Source organism: Monomorium pharaonis, chromosome 9, assembly GCF_013373865.1.
Source record: "Monomorium pharaonis isolate MP-MQ-018 chromosome 9, ASM1337386v2, whole genome shotgun sequence".
Taxonomy (NCBI): domain Eukaryota; kingdom Metazoa; phylum Arthropoda; class Insecta; order Hymenoptera; family Formicidae; genus Monomorium; species Monomorium pharaonis.
The window spans coordinates 10,268,795-10,289,886 of NC_050475.1; the positions used below are offsets into that span (position 1 = coordinate 10,268,795).

At 41.4% G+C, this 21,092-nt stretch overlaps 1 protein-coding gene across 1 annotated transcript in view; it reads left to right on the forward strand.

Moving 5' to 3' along the window:
• LOC105833193 (histone-lysine N-methyltransferase, H3 lysine-79 specific) overlaps positions 1 to 21,092 on the forward strand; it is a 224,232-nt gene that overhangs the window by 14,117 nt on the left and 189,023 nt on the right. The window lies entirely within an intron of this gene.

Below are 21,092 nucleotides of genomic sequence, written 5' to 3' on the forward strand. Positions count from 1 at the left end.
GTTGATGTCACTATAATCACTCTGTATTTGTTAAATTAAAAAATACAGTTATTTAAAATAATTTTGAATAACCTTGTACTCTGTTATACACAAATCTACATAATAATAATTTTACACACAAATTAAAACTACTCCAGAATGCATGTATCTCTATAGATGAAAAATTTTAAATAATATAGAACGATCACTTTTACATTATTTTTGAAAAGTTACTGTAATATATTTATTCAAACTGTATTGAATATTAATTTTATCTATTTTCACTATTTTAATAATATTTTAAAATGTTGCTGCATCATTGCTGAAGTAATATTGTAAAATAATGTCTTTGCAATATCTCTGAAACATTACATCGCAATATGCAATGTTGCAACCTTTCAGCAATGTTGCTGCAAGCTTTTGTGCTGTATGGGATGAAATCAAATAAAATTATGTAATCCGTGGGACAACATTTTAGCTAGTGGTTACCCCCTCGGTGAAAGGCGTGATTTCACGATTTTTCAAGTTTTCCGTTATTACTTTCTTATCTGCTATCTTGAATCCCCCATTTTTAATTTTGGAAAAGTACCCAGACAGCACAAAATCCTAAAAGACGACGAAAAGACGTCTTTTTTAAGTTGTCTTTTAGGTAAGACTAAAAGATGACTATAAGACATTTTTTTATAGTATTGTCGAAAAGACAACTTAGAAAAGACGTCTTTTCGTCGACTTTTTATAGTTGTCTTTTCGGCAAAGCAAAAAGTGGACTAAAAGATATCTTTTTGCTCGTCTAGTTGGCGAAAGCAACACACCACGTGCGGATTTGCCCGCTAATTAGTGCGCGGCGCCGTCGATAGGCGGCTTAATTTTCTCGGGAGCAAAGTGCAGCCGATTGGCTATATAAAGACCCGCAGCGTGGTTAAGATAAGCAAAAATGTATAGCTTCTTGTCCTGTCCTATGTGGAAGAGGGCTGCCACACAATATTTTTATGATTTTTCCTCATTTTAATTTGAGTGAACGATTCACTACAAGAAAAGTGATTCGTTCAATCGCATGAAGAGTTCACTTATCGAGCGAAAAATTCATTTTTATAAGAAGTGAGATGTCACGCCATTTCAAATGGCCGTATTTTCACTATCGCTGAGACGACTAAAGGCTCCGGCAGACCAGCGCGATAATGCGATATCCAATGAGAGCTCTGCTTTTTCGATAAAACAGCTCTTATTGGATATCGCGCATCGTGCATCGCAAAATAGCGCTAGTCTGTCGTAGCCCTAAAGATGTCTAATATCAGACGTCTTTTAGTCATCTGTTGTAAGCCGATTACAACTATATTTATTAAAATTGCGACACGCATCTTTCGAAAGACGTTGCAAGAAGCACCTCTTTCGAAAGACGCACAAGAATCCGCCGCGCTCACGGAAGTCCCGAGTAACTTCCGTGAGATTACAACAGCGCGTTCGGAAGCAGTTCGTATCGCCCTAAAAATAGGTCCTACGCTGCAAAATCAAACCGCAAGGTTACCGCGTTCCGATGTCGAAACGCTTAGCCTCGCGGAAGCTACCGACGCCCGGTCACTGGCCCCCGAAATTGCGCCAGATATTATAATATATAAACGCGACCACGCCGTGACCGAGCGGAGAGAAACATAACAACGTCCGAGCCGCGTCGCGTACTATACACCTTATCGCGAGTGATACCTAACACCATCACAGCTGATTGTAAGCGCAAGAAACAGAAATAAAGACAACGAACAAGCACGTAAGAAGCGTCTTCTTTTCTTTTATACACCGAGCCGAACCTTCACCCTTTGGGTCCCAACCCTTCAGGCAGAACGATCCCAACTACCGACGGGAAAGAATTCCCAAAACGAGCAAACGCTCACAACAAAATTGGTGGCAGCGGTGGGATACAAGAAGCCGTCAAGGACAAAAGACATAGAAAAAAACGGATAGAAGAAGCTGAAACTAACAAAGGACCAGCAAATCCAAAAACTCGAAGGAAGCACAATCCTGCGATAAGAAGACCAGCCGACAGTAAAACGAGCTGAGACAGCATCATCGTGTTATTCAGTGCGCGAGTGCAAAGATCTGTGCCAACGCGTCACTACACGGTGCTAAGTGTCCTTGAAGAACGAGCTTCCCTGCCGGGGGACGGAACGGCCGACTAGCCAACGAGAGGTGGACCACAACAAGGGGCGACGACTAGACAACTGTAGACTACGAGGAAAAGCAACACATCCTACTACAACGCCGTACGCGCCAGTCCATCCAGCGAGCTGACCTACGACAACCGCCATGCGCGCCGTTCTACTAATGTAAGTCAGAATTGTAACAAATATTTGCGCACCCACTGTAATGTCCCGTGCGAAGGGCAACGCGATCGAGAAATAATAATTCAGCAGAAAATTGACACCGCGCGAAAAAACGAGGCAACGCGAAGTTTAACCGCAAAAGAAAACGCCTGTCAAAAAAAAAAAAAAAGATTTTATTTTATATACGCGCCAATCAATAATACAGTATCAGCGAATAAAACTTTGATTCGAGTACAACGCTCTAGCACGTACACACGCGACCGCGATAAGACGCTTAGCCGTGCGTAATCCGACTCCACCGATAATACTCGGGAGACGACCGCGAGACATACAGCATGCGAGCTGCACACTGTCTCGAATAATTCAACCAAATAATTAATGTCCCAAAACGGAGACAGCCCGCGAAACGAAGACCAGCAGCCCTCGGGAGAAATAATAGAATCTCCAGAACACGAGGCAGTAGGCATAGCGGAAACCGCGTTACACGATATACGAGACGCGACGCAACACGCGCTATGTGTTATAGGCGACCGCGGAACACACGTCGTCACCGAACGGGGAACCACAGCGGACGCACGTGAGTTTAGTTTGATAAGCGCCGAACCTAATACGACGCGTGACTTAAACGGACGAAATCGGACCGACAATCGACTGACATCCAGTCCCACGACAATGGCTCACTCTCCCGCCGAAGCGTCCGGAAATATACCACGAAATGAAGTCGAAGCAGAAATATTACGACTTCATAATTCTCTGCATGAGGAAAATGACCATGCAGAAGAACGACCGGCACAGAGGATAAATCCGAACCTCCCGCCACGAGAAACAATGTTATTGCATGATGTTATGCATGAACTACGCGACCTGAAATTCCAATTAGGTCTAAGTAGAAGAGATCCGGGTTATCAGAGAAGGACGGAAGCACCCCTGAGACCCCAAAATTTTCACGATCACGCCTTAGATTTGTCGTACGGACGATCGAATAACGACATTAGAAATCAGCGCGGATCGACAGTAAATTTTTTAAGTATGAAAGAAGCGCGAAATATGATACCGGACATCGACGGCACACAGCGAAACCGCGTCCGCGAATTTATTAGCGCCGGTACATACGCGATGAAAAACATACACCCAGCCGACGAACATACCCTGCTAGAAGCCATCCTATGCACGAAATTTAAAGGTAAGGCAATGATGGACTTCTACACGCGCGATGTATACAGCTTCGAACAATTGAAAAGAGAGCTCGAAAATGAGTACCTTTCCAAACGGAGCACCGCACATCTGCAACAAGAGTTTAACTCGCTCAAGCAGAAACCCGCGGAAAGCGCGCAGGAATTCGGACGGCGAGTGGACCTGCTCGCCATGGAACTATATGAGTCCATGGAGGAGGGCAAAAACCACACTATCGAACAACAGCGAGCCATCCTGGAAAATATTAAGGAACAGGCCCTGTATAACTACCAGATCGGTTTGCATAAAGACATCAAACTCCTGGTACGCGCCCAGCGATACAGAATGCTGCAGAACGCGATATCCGGCGCCAGTGCCGAAGAAAAAGTAAGGGAACCTAACCGAAATCGGAAGGAAGACCCTCGCACCGTCCCCAAGTACGCACGAAATATTCTGCGATGCGGAAAGTGCGGCAAGAATGGGCATGACGGGCGAGAATGCCGCAGCAGCCGATACGCTAACCGGTTCGAGTTACCGCGACCGGAGGGACGGCCTCGCGTAAACACAGTGGAACTATACTGTGACTATTGCAAAAAGGCAGGCCACACCCGAAAAGAGTGTTGGTCCCTTCACGGTCGACCCAAGAAAAAAGACAATGACCGCCGGAGCGAAAAGCCTAAAACTATGAAAAGGATAGAAAACGGCAAGCGAGCGAGCAAGGAAATAAATATGATTAAGCATGCCGAGACAGCGAGCAGCGACGAGAGCTCGAGCGATGACGCAAGCTCTTCGCGCACAGCTGATGCGTATCGTGTGACACACGTGAAGCATGCACGGGGCAGCGACACTGGCCTCGACATGATTACACTGCCCGTACGCGAAGCAGAGCGGGGCAAGATTGAGTTCCTGTTTGACACCGGCTCAACCGTGTCATTAATAAAATTAAAAACACTAAAGGGACAAACCAAAATCCGTGATGAACACATCAAATTGACCGGAATAACCGGGCATTCTATTATGACACTAGGAAGAACGTCCGTGAATGTGGTAATGCACGACAAAAAAATCAAGCATCCGATGTACGTCATACGAGACGATGCCCCAATAGAATATGAGGGCATACTAAGAGCTGATTTTACAAGAAAAAATAATGTCACATGCAACTACGGGACTAAAACAGTAAGATTAGGCGACACCAAATTCAAACTGTACCCGTACCGCCGAGTCACTCTGCAGCCACGGAGCAAGACGATAGTGCAAGTCACAGCGAGTGTAAACACCCTAGGAGTCATCAACTCCGAGAAGATGGCACCGGGAGTATTCTTAGGAAGCTGCCTAGTAGAACCCGAAAATCACACGTGCCCAATAAGTATCATAAATACAAACGACAAAAAGGTCGACCTACAATTACCTCGTGTCGAAATTGAAAAAATAAATATAAACAACGCACCGGATACCCACACGGCGAACGTAATCCGAGATGCATGGAAACATGAGATACCGATACCTCGCGCAGAGCACATAATTAAACTACTTCAGTCAAAACATTTAAACGAAGAGGAAAAGAAAGCGATTCAAGCACTATGCGAAGAGTTCAGCGACGTCTTCTATCTAGAAGGAGATAAGCTCACATACACAACTCTCGTGGAACACGAGATACACACCAGGACAGAATCTGCGAGCGTGAATGTACGACCATACAGACTGCCCGAAAAACAAAAAACGGAAGTAGATAAACAAATCCGTGAAATGCTAGAACAAGGAATAATCCGTCAAAGCAAAAGCCAATGGAACGCACCATTACTGGTCGTCCCGAAAAAACCTGACGCTACAGGAAAACCGAGATTCCGAGTAGTGGTAGATTTCCGAAAACTCAACGAAATTACAATCGGAGACTCTTTCCCGATCCCGAACATAACAGATATATTGGATCAACTCGGAAATGCAAAATATTTCACCACGCTCGATCTCGCTGCCGGATATCATCAGATATCAGTAGCTGAAAAAGATAAAGGGAAGACGGCATTCTCCACACCGTACGGGCATTACGAGTTCAATCGAATGCCGTTCGGATTAAGGAATGCCCCCGCGACGTTCCAACGCCTAATGAACTCAGTTTTAACGGGTTTACAAGGTCTCAAATGTCTAGTATATTTAGACGATATTGTTATTTACGGGCCGAGCCTGAGTGAGCATTACAAACGGCTAGCCGCTGTGTTAACACGGCTGAGAGACAGTAACTTGAAACTCCAGCCGGAGAAGTGCGAGTTCATGCGCAAGGAGGTGAACTACCTAGGCCACGTAATCACCGAGGACGGAATTTTACCCGATCCCAAAAAACTGGACGCCGTGGAGAAATTTCCCACCCCTACAAAAGTAAAGGACGTGCAAGCGTTTATTGGACTAGCGGGGTACTACCGAAAATTTATTGAAAATTTTTCAAAAATAGCGAAACCTTTAACAATGTTAACAAAAAAAAGGGGAAAAATTCGCATGGACGACCACGCAACAAAATGCGTTTGACACACTCAAAATAAAATTAACTACCGCACCGGTATTAAAATATCCGGACTTCAATGAAGAATTTCTCGTCACTACCGACGCGTCAGATTACGCGGTAGGAGCGGTGTTATCTCAAGGCACCGTCGGCCAAGACCGCCCGATCGCTTACGCAAGCAGAATAATGAATCGAGCAGAACAGAATTATAATACGACCGAAAAAGAATTATTAGCGATCGTATGGGCCGTGAAACATTTTCGACCATATGTATACGGCACAAAATTTAAGATAATTACGGATCACAAGCCACTCGTATGGCTATTTAATGTGACAGATCCAGGATCTCGTCTGATAAGATGGAGACTCAAGCTCGCCGAATACGATTACGAGATAATACACAAGGCAGGCAAAGGCAATACCAATGCCGATGCACTGAGCCGACACCCCGTAATAGAAGACACGGAGCACGTAAATACCGTCGAAGATAAAAACCGACAGGAAGAAGAGGAAGAAGAAGAAGAAACAACAAACCGGAAATACACGGAAAAAGAAAAGGAACAGATATTATATAAATATCACGACGCTCCTCTAGGAGGGCATCAAGGAATCGCACGTATGCTAAAAAGGATACGATTGGACCATAATTGGCGAGGAATCACGAAAGATGTGGAAGACTACATTGCAAAATGTTAACACTGCCAGAAAAACAAATTAAAAGCAAAAACAAAGATGCCTATGGTAATAACGGATACCCCCAAAAAACCATTTGAAAAATGCGCTATGGATATCGTGGGACCATTAACAATAACGACCACAGGAAATAAATATATCTTGACCTTCCAAGATATTCTTACGAAATTCAGCAAGGCAATCCCGATAGAAAGTCAGGATGCGAATACAGTGGCATGAGCATTTGCCACTAAAATAATTTTTGAACACGGAATACCAGAGAAACTACTCACAGACCAAGGTACGAATTTTACAAGTGAAATTTTCAAGAACGTATGCAAATTGCTGAAGATCGAAAAAATGCAAACTACTGCATATCACCCAGAGAGCAACGGAACAGTAGAAAGATCACACCGGACTCTGGCAGAATATTTGCGTCACTACATAAATACCGATCAAACAGATTGGGACGAGTGGCTACCGTACGCTATGTTTACGTACAATACGACACCACATACCGTAACCGGGCTCACCCCCTTTGAATTGATATATGGACATAGAGCGACTTTGCCTACAGCCCTAAACCAACCGCCCAGACTGACATATTCCTACGACGACTATGCGCAGGAGTTACGAGAAAAATTGCGAACCTCAAGCAGAATAGCAAAAGAAAAGGCACAAGAAGAAAAACAAAAGGCAAAGAAACAATACGACAAAAACTCAAGGCCAGCAAATTTTAAGGTTGGGGAAAAGGTATTGCTCTACGACGAAACCGTAAGACGCGGCCGATCGAAAAAGTTAGACGCAAAATGGATCGGACCGTATAAGATAATCACGAAAAATAACGATGTTAACTATACAATAAAAATGGGACGAAAAACTATACGCGTACACGCGAACCGATTAAAACTATTCATAGAAGAGTAAAGGACTCACCAAGTAGCAGATCCGGGTACCGCTTCAGGAATAGTCACAAAATAATCCAAATAATCCAGAGCACAAAAATTATAATAATAAAAACATAATATAAAACTAAGTAACTACAGCACTACACAAACTATAAATCACTACAAGCTAATTACAAAAAAAAAAAAGGAGAGAGAAAGAGAGGATGATCACTCCTCATCCTCTCCATCAGGGGAGGCGGCACGCACAAAGTACTGGTCTACGGGAACCCCGAAATCGGGATCCCGATCACCTCCGAATTCCGACATATCAGAATCATCCCCGAAATCCGAGACGTCTATATCACGACGAAAAAAATACGGATTGATTACAAAATCCACTTCCGGCACAGGCAAATCCAGTTCAGGAGAATCGGGACGTTCGTCCTCCCCCTCGGACTCCTCACCAGAAAAATCGTCCAAAATCTCCTCCTCAATCTCCCTATCGTCCATGAGGAACTCCCCTGCGTCTTCAACAAAGTCTTCGAAGACTCCAAACACCTCCCCTTCGTCAGGAGCGAAATCGTCCAGCGCGATAACCCCTGGAACAGGCGACGGAGGCGGCGACGGCACTAGAGAACGCATATTTAAAATAATTCTTCGCGACACGCACAGAAGAAAATCAGTCTAAGACTAACTCCAACAAAGACTAACGACAGTACCGGAAGACTCAAAACGCTGACATATAAAAAACCAAAGATAGAAGTCTGAGCATCTGAGACGATAACGCACCTTGACTTTGCAGAATAATCACCTGCACGCGCCTCAGCGACGGACTATCAGCCGATCCAGCATACCACATAGAAAAATTCAAGGACAACCCAGGGATCTATTACGAAGAAATCGGACGACTACACCAAGTCGAAGCCCATTGGAAACTAGTAATAAGAATGGACATCGCATCACTAGCACCTAGGCTAGAGTATATAACCAAAAGTATTGAACGCACCGACATAATGTGCAAATCATTACTAGCAAATGTAAAAACATGCAAGAACCTGCATGGAATCCTAGACAAGGGACACAATAAGACGAAACATCTGATACATACCATACAGATGGTATACAGGACGCCGACAGATAAGCGGCGCGGACTGATAAACGGAGTAGGCTCCATAGCCAAGACACTGTTCGGAACCATGGACGCCGACGACGAGAAAACGATTAACGAACAGCTGACGCTACTAGAGGACAACAACGCGGCAACCAAACACGCCGTAGAAAATCAATTAAAAGTAATCAACGCCACGATAGCCCACGTGGAGACGTTGGAACAAACTATCCAAGAAAACGAAAACGCACTGACGACACTCCTAGAGAAAATACAAAACCAAAACCTAATACATAACAGACGATACGACTTGGACGAACATTTCACAGTTCTTAACGCTCTGACGAACGATCTACTACAAGACGCGTCCGACATTATCGAATATCTAGCATATATAAAAGAGGGAATACTTCACCCTAAAATCGCGAATATAGATCAAATAATGGAAGCTCTCCGTGAGGCTAGTCTAACCTGGCCCCAGGGACTCTACCTTCCTACACGTATGCGAAATCACGACTGGTTAAAAATAGAAAAATTAATTAACATCAGCGCCTATTGCGACATAAAAAACATGTATACGATACTTAGATTTCCCTTAGCCAGCCTACCGATCTATAGACTTATGCGAATAATAGCGTTACCGGTGCATAATCACCTAAACATTTTTTCATCTGTAAAAACGACTACAGAATATCTAGCAATAGACGCGGAAAAACAAACGTACCTAACTATCAGCGAAAACGACCTGCAAGGATGTAATAAAATAAACACCGAACATATATGCGAGGCGACGCATACGATAAATAAGATAAACACAAATGCGATCTGCGAAGTACAAATGTATATACACAATCGCAACTTACACTGTAACATAAACCATATCATAAGCGAACGCGCAATGTGGATTAAGACGCACGACTCTTGGTTGTACTCCACAGCAAAACCTGAAGAAATTAGTATAAAATGCCTAGACCACCCCGAAGGTAAAGAAACGATAAACAATACCGGAAAAATAATTATAAACAAAAATTGCAAGATAGTTACAACCGAACTAATTATTAAACCACACAAAACTCTCAGTTCTAAAATCCTAGACACATACATGCCTAGGATAAATATTACAATGATACAGGAAATTTCCTTAGATAACCACACAGATAGTATACACTTGAGAAAAATTTCCGACAACCCACACGATTTTGGACACCTAAAAATGAGTATAGAAAAAATCAAACAAGAACTGGAGAGTGACCAAGAGCCGTTCTTCCGAAAAAAACAATTCATATATCCAATGACAACCAGCGGCGTTACCGCTTTAATCATAATAGCCATCATGATTTACATAATATATACAAAACAAACTAGCAAACCATCAAAGCCTAGCAAAGCAGGTTGTCATCTGAGAACAAAGTTGTAAGCGAAAACATCGCACCCTCGTTTTCTTATCTAACGGGGGAGGGATGTTGTAAGCCGATTACAACTATATTTATTAAAATTGCGACACGCATCTTTCGAAAGACGTTGCAAGAAGCACCTCTTTCGAAAGACGCACAAGAATCCGCCGCGCTCACGGAAGTCCCGAGTAACTTCCGTGAGATTACAACAGCGCGTTCGGAAGCAGTTCGTATCGCCCTAGAAATAGGTCCTACGCTGCAAAATCAAACCGCAAGGCTACCGCGTTCCGATGTCGAAACGCTTAGCCTCGCGGAAGCTACCGACGCCCGGTCACTGGCCCCCGAAATTGCGCCAGATATTATAATATATAAACGCGACCACGCCGTGACCGAGCGGAGAGAAACATAACAACGTCCGAGCCGCGTCGCGTACTATACACCTTATCGCGAGTGATACCTAACACCATCACAGCTGATTGTAAGCGCAAGAAACAGAAATAAAGACAACGAACAAGCACGTAAGAAGCGTCTTCTTTTCTTTTATACACCGAGCCGAACCTTCACCCTTTGGGTCCCAACCCTTCAGGCAGAACGATCCCAACTACCGACGGGAAAGAATTCCCAAAACGAGCAAACGCTCACAACACATCGGCTATAAGATGACTTTTTGTGGGACATAAGTCGTCTTTTAGTCATCTTTTCGTCGACTATAAGCTCTACCTAAAAGATGTCCATGACAAAAATTTGTCATCTTTTAGTCGTCTTTTAGACGTCTTTGTGCTGTCTGGGTAATATCAGATTCGTAATCAGCCAGAAACTCCTACATTTTAAGTTTTATAAAAATTGAAGCTTCTGTCACTTTTGTCCACCATCTTGGATCTGTCATTTTGAATTTTACAAAACTGAATGGAAGGTAACAAGATATGGTCATTTTATATCTAAATTCAATATAAGCATACAAAGAAACGTCGAGAATGATATATTATACGTTCTGTACGTGTATTACCACATCATTTTTGAAAAAATCCACCCCCTACCCCTAATTCTCACTTTGAGAAAATAGAGAACGTATGGATTTTTCGAGAACTAGTTGACATATGTAATAGAAACTTTTTGTTTCACTGATTAATAACAGAAAACTTGAGAAATCGTGAAATCATGCCTTCCACCCTTATTTCCAACCCTTAGAGATCTATAAAATAAAAAATTGATGCCACATTTCGAAAGAACATCCTTGAATACTTTTGAAAATGCTTTTCCTGTAGGAAATCATCATGATTCGAACGATAAATTCACATATAAGTAAAATTTTCTGATGTGTACACAGTTTCCAGCCGCCATATTGGATTTTTCAAAACGCCACGGTGCTTTCGAAAGTTAAAGTTATAAGCTACATTTTGGTCGCTAGTAAAATTTTTAAGATTTTTTTTGTAATAGATGAGGGGGGGTCCGTTGGCAGAGAATGCCCCATATATATATAAATGTGTATATATATATATATATATATATATATATATATATATATATATACAGTGTCCCATTTTAATTTATCACTCCTTACTTTGCAGGGAGCAATCGTATAGAAAAATGTTTTAGACAAAAGTTGTATGGCTTCAAAGGGAACATAAGATGGTGACCTTGGCCTTGACCTTGAAATCAAATTTGTAGAACATTTGTATATCAACTTAATTTTTTTTAATAAAACCTCTTATTTTCAGTACATATTCTTGTAGGTCATTTTGACAGCTTTCCAAAACAATATAATTAAAAGTGTTTTGCTTAAGTAAATAACTGCTTTTTGAGTTCTAGAATTTGAAAGTTACAATACCGCCGGCATTAGCATTACTTAAGATGTACCATGTGGAGGTTGCTCGGTCGGATTTACACTTCGCGGGCTTGCGCGCGCGCGCGCGTGTGTGTGTGTGTGTTTGTGTGCGTGAACGATTGTGCTTTTTGAACACCTGCCCTTTTTTGGATACATAAACGCAATCTTTCGTCAAAATTGTTACGAACTTTTTCAAGCATGGCTGGTGTTATTCTCTGAAATACGTTACGAACACACACACACACACCCACACACAAACACTAACACACACAAGAGGTGTAAATCTGACTGAGCAACCTCCACGTGGTACACTTTGGGTAATGCTAATGTAGGCAGTACTGTAACTTTGAGTGAGTCCTAGATGCGCACAGTAATAAACGGACACAGCAAGCTGAGTAAAACGGACACAGTAACAAACGGACACAGACCAAACGGACACAGTAATAAACGGACACAGTGCGAAACGGACACAGACCAAATGCGCACAGAACGAAACGGACACAGACCAAATGCGCACAGAGCGGAACGGACACATTGCGAAACGGACACAGACCAAATGCGCACACTGCACATGCGCTCGGACCAAATGCATACACGGAAAGTCGCAAACCCATGTGATGCAGTGAATGTTTTGCACGCACACACACACACACACACACACACACACACACACGGGGGTGCAAGGGGGGCCTTCGGCCCCCCTCCCGCACCCACTCCGTCCAAGTCGCTAACCTATGTGGACTTTACTCTGCTTGCAATGTACATGGATTGCATTCGGTCCGTGCGCACGTGCAGTGTGCGCATGTGCAGTGTGCGCATTTGGTCCGTGTGCATTTGGTCCGTGCGCATTTGGCCTGTGTCCGTTTCGCACTGCGTCCGTTTCGCTCTGTGCGCATTTGGCCTGTGTCCGTTTGTTACTGTGTTCGTTTCCTACTGTGTCCGTTTCGCTCTGGGCGCATTTGGTCTGTGTCCGTTTGTTACTGTGTCCGTTTATTACTGTGTCCGTTTATTACTGTGTCCGTTTGGTCTGTGTCCGTTTGTTACTGTGTCCGTTTCACTCAGCCTGCTGTGTCCGTTTATTACTGTGCGCATCTGGGACGCTCCCGTAACTTTCAGGTCCTATAACTTAAAAAATAGTTAAGCAAAATACTTTTAATTATAGTGTTTTGGAAAGCTCTCGAGATAAGCTGTAAGAATATGTAATGAAAAGTAGGGGGATTCATTTAAAAAAATTAAGTTGATATACAAATGATCTTTAAATTTGATTTCAAGGTCAAGGCCACGGTCATCATCTTATGTCCCCCTTGAAGCCATACAACTTTTGTCTGAATTTTTCTATGCGATCGCTCCCTGCGTTACAAGAGGTGATAGATTAAAATAGGACACTCTGAATATACATATACACTGGCGCAAAAAAAACAAAACAAAATTTTTGACCGATTTTTAGGCAATCTTTAAAGTAATGCAACTTTGCGAAAAATCATCCAAATTACATGTACTTTTTTTAAAATTAAAGAGCAAAGACTCTACTTTGAGAATCCCTACACGAAAATTTGATTTGTTAAGTGCAAATGCTTTTGTATCGCATGAAAACCAAACATGTGTTTTTTAATTGATAAAAGTAAAAGTTTGTTATCATTTTGCACAAGTTTCTCGTTAAAATCTTGCTAATATTAATTCAGATTCTTAAAGTTCATTTTTTTCTAAGCAATTGAAAAAAAACATGTCGATACATTGTTTTTGGTTGATTGCACGTGAGTTTAAAATTTGCACTGCATTTTAAGGTATTTTAGTGAATAAATACGGTATTTTTTGAATATCGTGAATTTTGAGTATTAATATGATATTGCACATTGATTTTATTCGTGTTGAACTCAATCATACCGCTATCATCAGTGATCCGATCTGCACCACGTGGGGAATGACGATTGGATTTTGTACATCATGTGGCCCTGAAAAGGCAGATTTGTTAAAATAAAATTTGAATTTTTATTTTTTATGTATGAGTATGTGTTAAGTTTAGAGTCATCGCGTCCGCTCAGCGCAGTCCTTAAGGTGGCAAAACTGCGCGGTGGCGCTGGTGATGCTCCAACCAAGGAGCGCCCCCGCAATCGACCGCAGCGAGCATTTGGCCCATCTAGATCATGATCGGCATCGAAGGCCTCGATCGTCTTCTTGCTTCTTCTTCTTGCGCTTCACCTTCTTCTTCTTCTTGTTTCGTTACTAAGCGGACGTGTCTCGCGTTCGTGCGCATTGAAAGTGCGTAATAGGATATTTCTAAATAGTATAATTATTCCAAGTTAACTTTGATTGAGACTCTAGCCTGTTGTAATTCGTGCGGGAATCAGAATTGAGGCTGAGCCTGAATACAACGCGTGTGAAATATAATAATCGAAGAAGGTTCAACCTTAAGAAAGCATTTTCCATCTCCGCGACAAAGTTCACAAGCCTTTGAGATCAAGGGGCTAGCCCATGTTTGTGAGTGGCTTCTAGTCAATCTTTTGTGCAAGAAAATGCCTTGAGCAATTGCAATAATTGAACCCACAAAGGGTAAGTTGCACTGAGAAAGTCCTTATATGGACATTAGGCAGAAGGACGTTTCTTGCCGCCTCGCAGATCTGCACACTCACGTAAGTTTGGTACCAGTCTCATTGTTAGATCGCATTCTCTGAAATACACGGTCTAAATTCTGTCGAGTTAACAGACTTTTGTATATGGCGCTCTGGCCATCTTTTCCATTTCAATATCTTATAGCGTTTTCTACTGGGAAAACTAGTGCAACACTGAGTGCAATTTTATTGTTCCACTGTAAAAATCAGTTCATATATTTTCAGTGTTTAATGTTCTACTGACAAAATTGATGCAAAAAAATTGCACCGAGTGCAACTTTTGCTCCACCGTCTTTCGAGACAGTGGAAGGTGTCAGTGCAAATTAAATAGATGTTATGTTCGTGCTTTAAGGTATTACATTAAAGTATATGTTATTACATTATTTTAGTAAACTTTATAACAATGAAATTGTTTAATTTTTAAACCTGTCTAATGATGTGTTCCACTGAACTACACTAAACCTGCACTATTATTGCGCTAATGGAGTTTTCATCGAAATCTACCGCAGCGTTGGTGCTGCACCAGTTTTCCCAGTAAAAAACGCTATTATACCGATTTAGACGGCCATATTGAATGACGCTCGTACGCCCATTGTTTATTCTATGAAACAGTCATTTTGTTTTACACATTCGCAATGTTTTTTAGCATTAGTGTTTACGTAATTATTGTAAATTCGATATATTTGTAACCTGTTTGTAACAGTTGCTGAGTGCTAATTAACTTTAAGAAATTTATTTACTTAATGCATCTTGCGTATTATAATTATAAGTAACCCTGTCAATAGAATTAATTCATTATTCTTTATATTATTATATTCTTAAGTTTTGACTCAGTAATTCTTAGTTTTCGAGAGTATTACTTCTCGCATTGATCCATATATTATGAAATTTCTCTTGTGACTTAATTGTTTTTCTTGATACTGTTCTAACCTCTTTATTCTTACAAATTTATATATTATTATTGGTTTATACGTATTTATGTACGTATTTATCATAAACCTTATATGTCAAAGTGCGATTTAAGTTTTGGTTTATTATATTTCCGACAATTAAATTGTATTATGTATTTCTGTCCATGATTTGTGTTTGAGCCTTCTCCCTGAGGGAGCCTTCTCCTTGAGGATGGTGATTAATTGATAACTAAATCAGTTATCAATTAATCACTATTTTCAAAAAAATTGTTATCTTTCTTTTAAACAATAATCACTTCAATTGTGTTCATGATTTATCAGCTTCATATCTATCAAACTTTACAATTAATCTTAGAATTTATGTTCGTTCAGCGAATAATTATTCAATTGCAATAACCTGTTAAGTTAACAGCTCTGATTTTATTTGTACAGTTTCTATTCGTATCGCATAAATATTGAATTAAATACTCGCTTAATACTGTTATACAATACAACGCTGTTATACAATAGTAAGTAATTTTATTCTCCTCCAGATTTTTTTTTTATTTACAAAACGCAAGTGTAATTTTGAGTTACTCTAACAGTATGTGTATATGTATGTTTACGTGTATATGTGTGGGTTTATGAGTATAGATGAATGTGATCTTCTGTTGACTTCAGTGAAATTGGTGCGTCAGCTATCCGCTATATTCAGATCAGTAAGTACAAATTTCCACCGATAAATTTCAGAGCCATATGATGTACAAAATTCGATCGTCATTCCCCACGTGGTGCAGATCGGATCACTGATGATAGCGGTATGATTGAGTTCAACACGAATAAAATCAATGTGCAATATCATATTAATACTCAAAATTCACGATATTCAAAAAATACCGTATTTATTCACTAAAATACCTTAAAATGCAGTGCAAATTTTAAACTCACGTGCAATCAACCAAAAACAATGTATCGACATGTTTTTTTTTCAATTGCTTAGAAAAAAATGAACTTTAAGAATCTGAATTAATATTAGCAAGATTTTAACGAGAAACTTGTGCAAAATGATAACAAACTTTTACTTTTATCAATTAAAAAACACATGTTTGGTTTTCATGCGATACAAAAGGTTCGCACTTAACAAATCAAACTTTCGCGTAGGGATTCTCAAAGTAGAGTCTTTGCCCTTTATTTAAAAAGAAGTAATTTAGATGATTTTTTGCAAAGTTGCACCACTTTGAAGATTGCCTAAAAATCGGTCAAAAATTTTGTTTTGTTTTTTTTTTTGCGCCAATGTATATATAATAGTCACCACTTTTATACATATATTATACGTTACATTTTTGCATTTACAAATATCAAAGGTATAGTTTGAATATTCAGACATTGTCATTTTATTAATTTGTTATTAATAATATAATATTTTTGACATTTATTACATATACATTATGTATACTATTCATGTTATTATTATTTATTTACTTTATTTTTTTAATTTTATTAAATTTTTTTGCGTACTAATATTTATCACTTACATACATATATACGTAATGTAAGTGATAAATATTAGTACGCAAAAAAATTTAATAAATTTAATAAAAATAAATTATAATAAATAAATAACAATAACATGAATAGTATACATGATATATATGTAATAAATGTCAATATTATATTATTAATAAAAAATTAATAAAATGACAATCTCTGAATATTCAAACTATAACTTTGATATTTGTAAATGCAAAAATGTATGTACACATATATATACACACACATAATTATAATTGTAGCTTGAATATTCAGACGCTTGTAATTTTATTAATTTTTAATATTTTATTATTAATATTTTTGACATTTACATATATATTGTTACGTCCTAGTAAAAATTTCGCCGGCTATTAAAACGCGACAATAGCGCGTGCACCTTGCGGCCCCGGCGTGCCGCGCATGTGATCACGAGGTGACGCGATGGTCAGCGATCGCTCAATGCCGCGCAAGCGTATGATTATTAAACGTCAAATAATTAACGAACAGCGCGATTAGCACAAACAATCATATGCCGACCCTCGTGGCGACGCTCTATCTACCTGCAACCAATGCGACGCCAATAACAATAATTGACAATTTAATTAATACTACTAATTAAGCGGAAGTGAGTGGAGGGTCGTCACTGATGATGTGACCAACTCTTCGGAGTTCTGTACCGCTGTGGAATCACGCTAAGAATACTCTCCCATTAAAGGACCGGAAAACTCTTAAAAATCTCGGTAAATTATATTGCAATCACGCGGCCGAGCATGCGATAGCTAGCGTGCGGAACATGAGACATGCGTAAACCCGTAATGAAAAACGCGAGATAGGAATGCGAGCAATTAAAAGACTCGAGATGTAAATTCGCGCCGTTCAAGCGAAAATTATGAATAAACGCGGAAAAAGGTATCGAATGAGTGCAAGATTAACGGGATTAATTAATTAATAAACAAGTTAGATGACAAGTGATCGGCGATTTATGGTCACGATTTCCGAGCCTTTCACTCCCGAGCATCCTAGATCTACCTGTATATAAGTCGGGATTTTCGGACAGAATTCGTATTTTGCTTTCTTGATCTTTGAGAGTTAACTTCGTGAGTTTCGCAGATTACGGAATTATAACATTTCTGACTTTCTCAAATACGGACTTAGAATATTTCTGATTTTTCGATTACGGACTTCTAATATTTATGATCATCGGACTTGGAGTATTTCGCCGCTCATGAAATATTTTCTTTTTTTTTATTGCTCTTTCCTTTTGATTGATATCAAGATGGCAAATCTCATTTATTTAATAAATCTCGTTTTCGTTTTTTTTTTCGCGTAGTTATATAATAGTTGCGGCTCACCCAGTGATGCGTTTTCTTTTTGTGTTAGTGCGATCCGGAATAATTTGTAAGGTATGAGTTCTCGATCATTAATATCTGTTAATTTTGTTAAACAGACTCGAGTTTAGTGAGATCTTTTTTTTTTCTTTTCTTTCTCTTTTTCTTCTTTTTGTAATGCAGTGCTTATAACGATTCGAAAGAAGCTTCGCGTTAGTCGAAACTATCTTTTTCCTATCGATGGGTTAGGGAGGTGAGAGTGTGCGCTTCCCACGTCCTTCGAAGGTGCGCGTTCAGTACATTCTAAGAGCGCGGCCTCCTGTTACTCCCCGAGCGAGCGCTCCGAACCATCTTCTCGTAGAATACGGGGCTTCGACGTTAGCATTCTCCTCTCTCTCTCTCTCTCTCTCTCTCTCTCTCTCTCTCTCTCTCTCTCTCGCTCAGAGCGCGACGAGCGTGAAGGCGAAGAGCGCGAGGGCGTAGAGCGAAGCAGGAGGAGAGCGGGAGCGAACGGAGGGGGCAGAAGAGAGAGAGAGAGGCGAGAGAGAGGAAGAGAGAGGAGAAAGACGAGGAGGAGAGATGAGGGAGAGCGAGAGGGCGCGCGAAGGAGGAGACGGACGAGGCGAGAGAGAGAGAGGAGAGAGAGAGAGAGAGAGAGAGAGGAGGAGAGAGCGAGAGAGAGCGAGAGGAGACGAGAGAGCAGAGAGAGCGAGCAGAAGAGAGAGAGCGAGACGAGAGAGAGAGGAGAGAGAGAGAGAAGCGAGAGGAGAGAGAGAGAGAGAGCGAGGAGAGACGAGAGAGAGAGACGGGAGACGAGAGGAGAGAGAGAGAGAGAGAGAGAGCGAGAGACGAGAGAGCGAGAGAGAGAGCGACGAGCGAGAGGAGGAGGCGAGAGAGAGAGCGAGAGAGAGAGAGAGAGAGAGAGAAAGAGCGAGAGAGAGAGGAGACGAGAGGAGAGAGAAGCGAGAGAGAGAGAGAGAGCGAGAGAGAGAGAGAGAGAGAGCGAGAGAGAGAGAGGAGAGAGAGAGGGCGAGGCTGAGAGCGGCGTCAGAGGATCGGGAGGGAGGAGACGAGAGCAGAGCGAGAGAGAGCGACCAGCGAGAGGAGCGCGGAGAGAGACAGAGAGAGAGAAAGAGGAGAGAGAGAGAGAGAGAGAGAGAGAGAGAAGAGAGAGCGAGAGGAGAGAGAGAGAGAGAGAGAGAGAGAGAGGAAGGACGAGGAGAGAGAGAGAGAGAGAGCAGAGAGAGAGAGAGAGAGAAAGAGCGAGAGAGCGAGAGAGAGATAGAGAGAGAGAGAGAGAGGAGAGAGAGAGAGAGAGAGAGAGAGGAGAGAGAGAGAGAGAGAGATAGAGAGAGGAGAGAGAGCGAGAGAAGCGAGAGACTGAGAAGCTCTCTCTCTCTCTCTCTCTCTCTCCTAGTCTCTCTCTATCTTCTCTCTCTCTCTCTCTCTCTCTCTCTCTCTCTCTCTCTCTCTCTCTCTCTCTCTCTCTCTCTCTCTATTCCTCCCATTTCTCACTTCCGCTTTCTCTTTTTCGTTTCTTCTCAAACACACTTGCACATATTATCATAATGTTCTTTTTGTTTCAATATTAATTAAAATAGTAATTGTATATATACAAACCATTCGCCTCGATACACAGTTCGATTAGTACACTTAAAATACATTGATCTAGAATTTGTATCATCATTTGCCGTAGTCGTACATCCTATCGCTGAGGGAGGCCATTGGAACCATTATTGGATTTGAGACTCTCTAAACGTTCTCTCGCATCTATTCGCACATATTTGCATAAAATTCCCGTAGGCGTGCCAAACAAATGCGTACGATTCGTAATCTTAATTCATAATCGTGTAACAAAAACACACATACACTCTCTCTCTCTCTCTCTCTCTCTCTCTCTCTCTCTCTCTCTCTCTCTCTCTCTCTCTCTCTCTTCCGTCACTCCTCTCCTGCAGATCTGAGATGACTGAGATAGCCAACGGTACGAGAAGGGTGCGCGCTCCGTAGCGGTCGCTTATCTCCGTCAACTACATCTACGAAGTTCTCGTGACTTTAGCGTAAATGTAAGCATCGGCGCGCTTCTAAGCATTCTGCCATAATAGACAGCACCGGAGCGGACACTGTAGTGCCGCTATCACCAGGCGCTTCCGCCCAAATGCATGGCGGCAAGTTTTCGGTTCTGACCCCCGTCTATCCGCGTCTTTGGTGCTCCTATCCTTAATAAAAAGAAAAGAATGCAGTGTACAGTGTTAATTGCGCGAGCTCCTCTCCTCCGAGCCAAGTCATTAGTAAAATTATTTTTCTTTCCCGCGAAAAATACAATTAATTCGAAAATAACGTTTTCTTTTGTGCAGGATGAGGAGATGGAAGTGCGATGGACGCAAGGTCCAACTCGTAAAGCGAATCTGGGAGGAATATCAGATTTATGGAATTTGACCCTAGCGTTTTATGCCTCTCCTTTCCTCAGGCCTTAGTCGAGCCCCCGTTTCCCTTTACTCCAAGCCAACCGGGCCAAGGACGTCGGGAGCCGCCGCAAGCCCCCGCTCCACCCGAAGCGCCGCGGGAGTCACCGCGAGCCCCCGCTCCGACCGAAGTATCGCGGAAGCTCAGATCCATCAAAAAGAAACCCGTGATAATTATCAGACTGCGCCCGAATATTTACATCCCCGCGACGATAGAATTAATACTACAGAAATAAATCAATTCATTTCTTGACAATTAAAAAATTTCTTTTTCTTTATTTTCCTTTCTCTATCCCGCTTGGTCGATTCATCCCAGGACGTAACAATATCATGTATTTGTTTATGTTATATATTTATTTTATTTTTATTAACTTATACTTTCCTCGCGTACCAATATTTACCATTTATATTACAAAATATTTT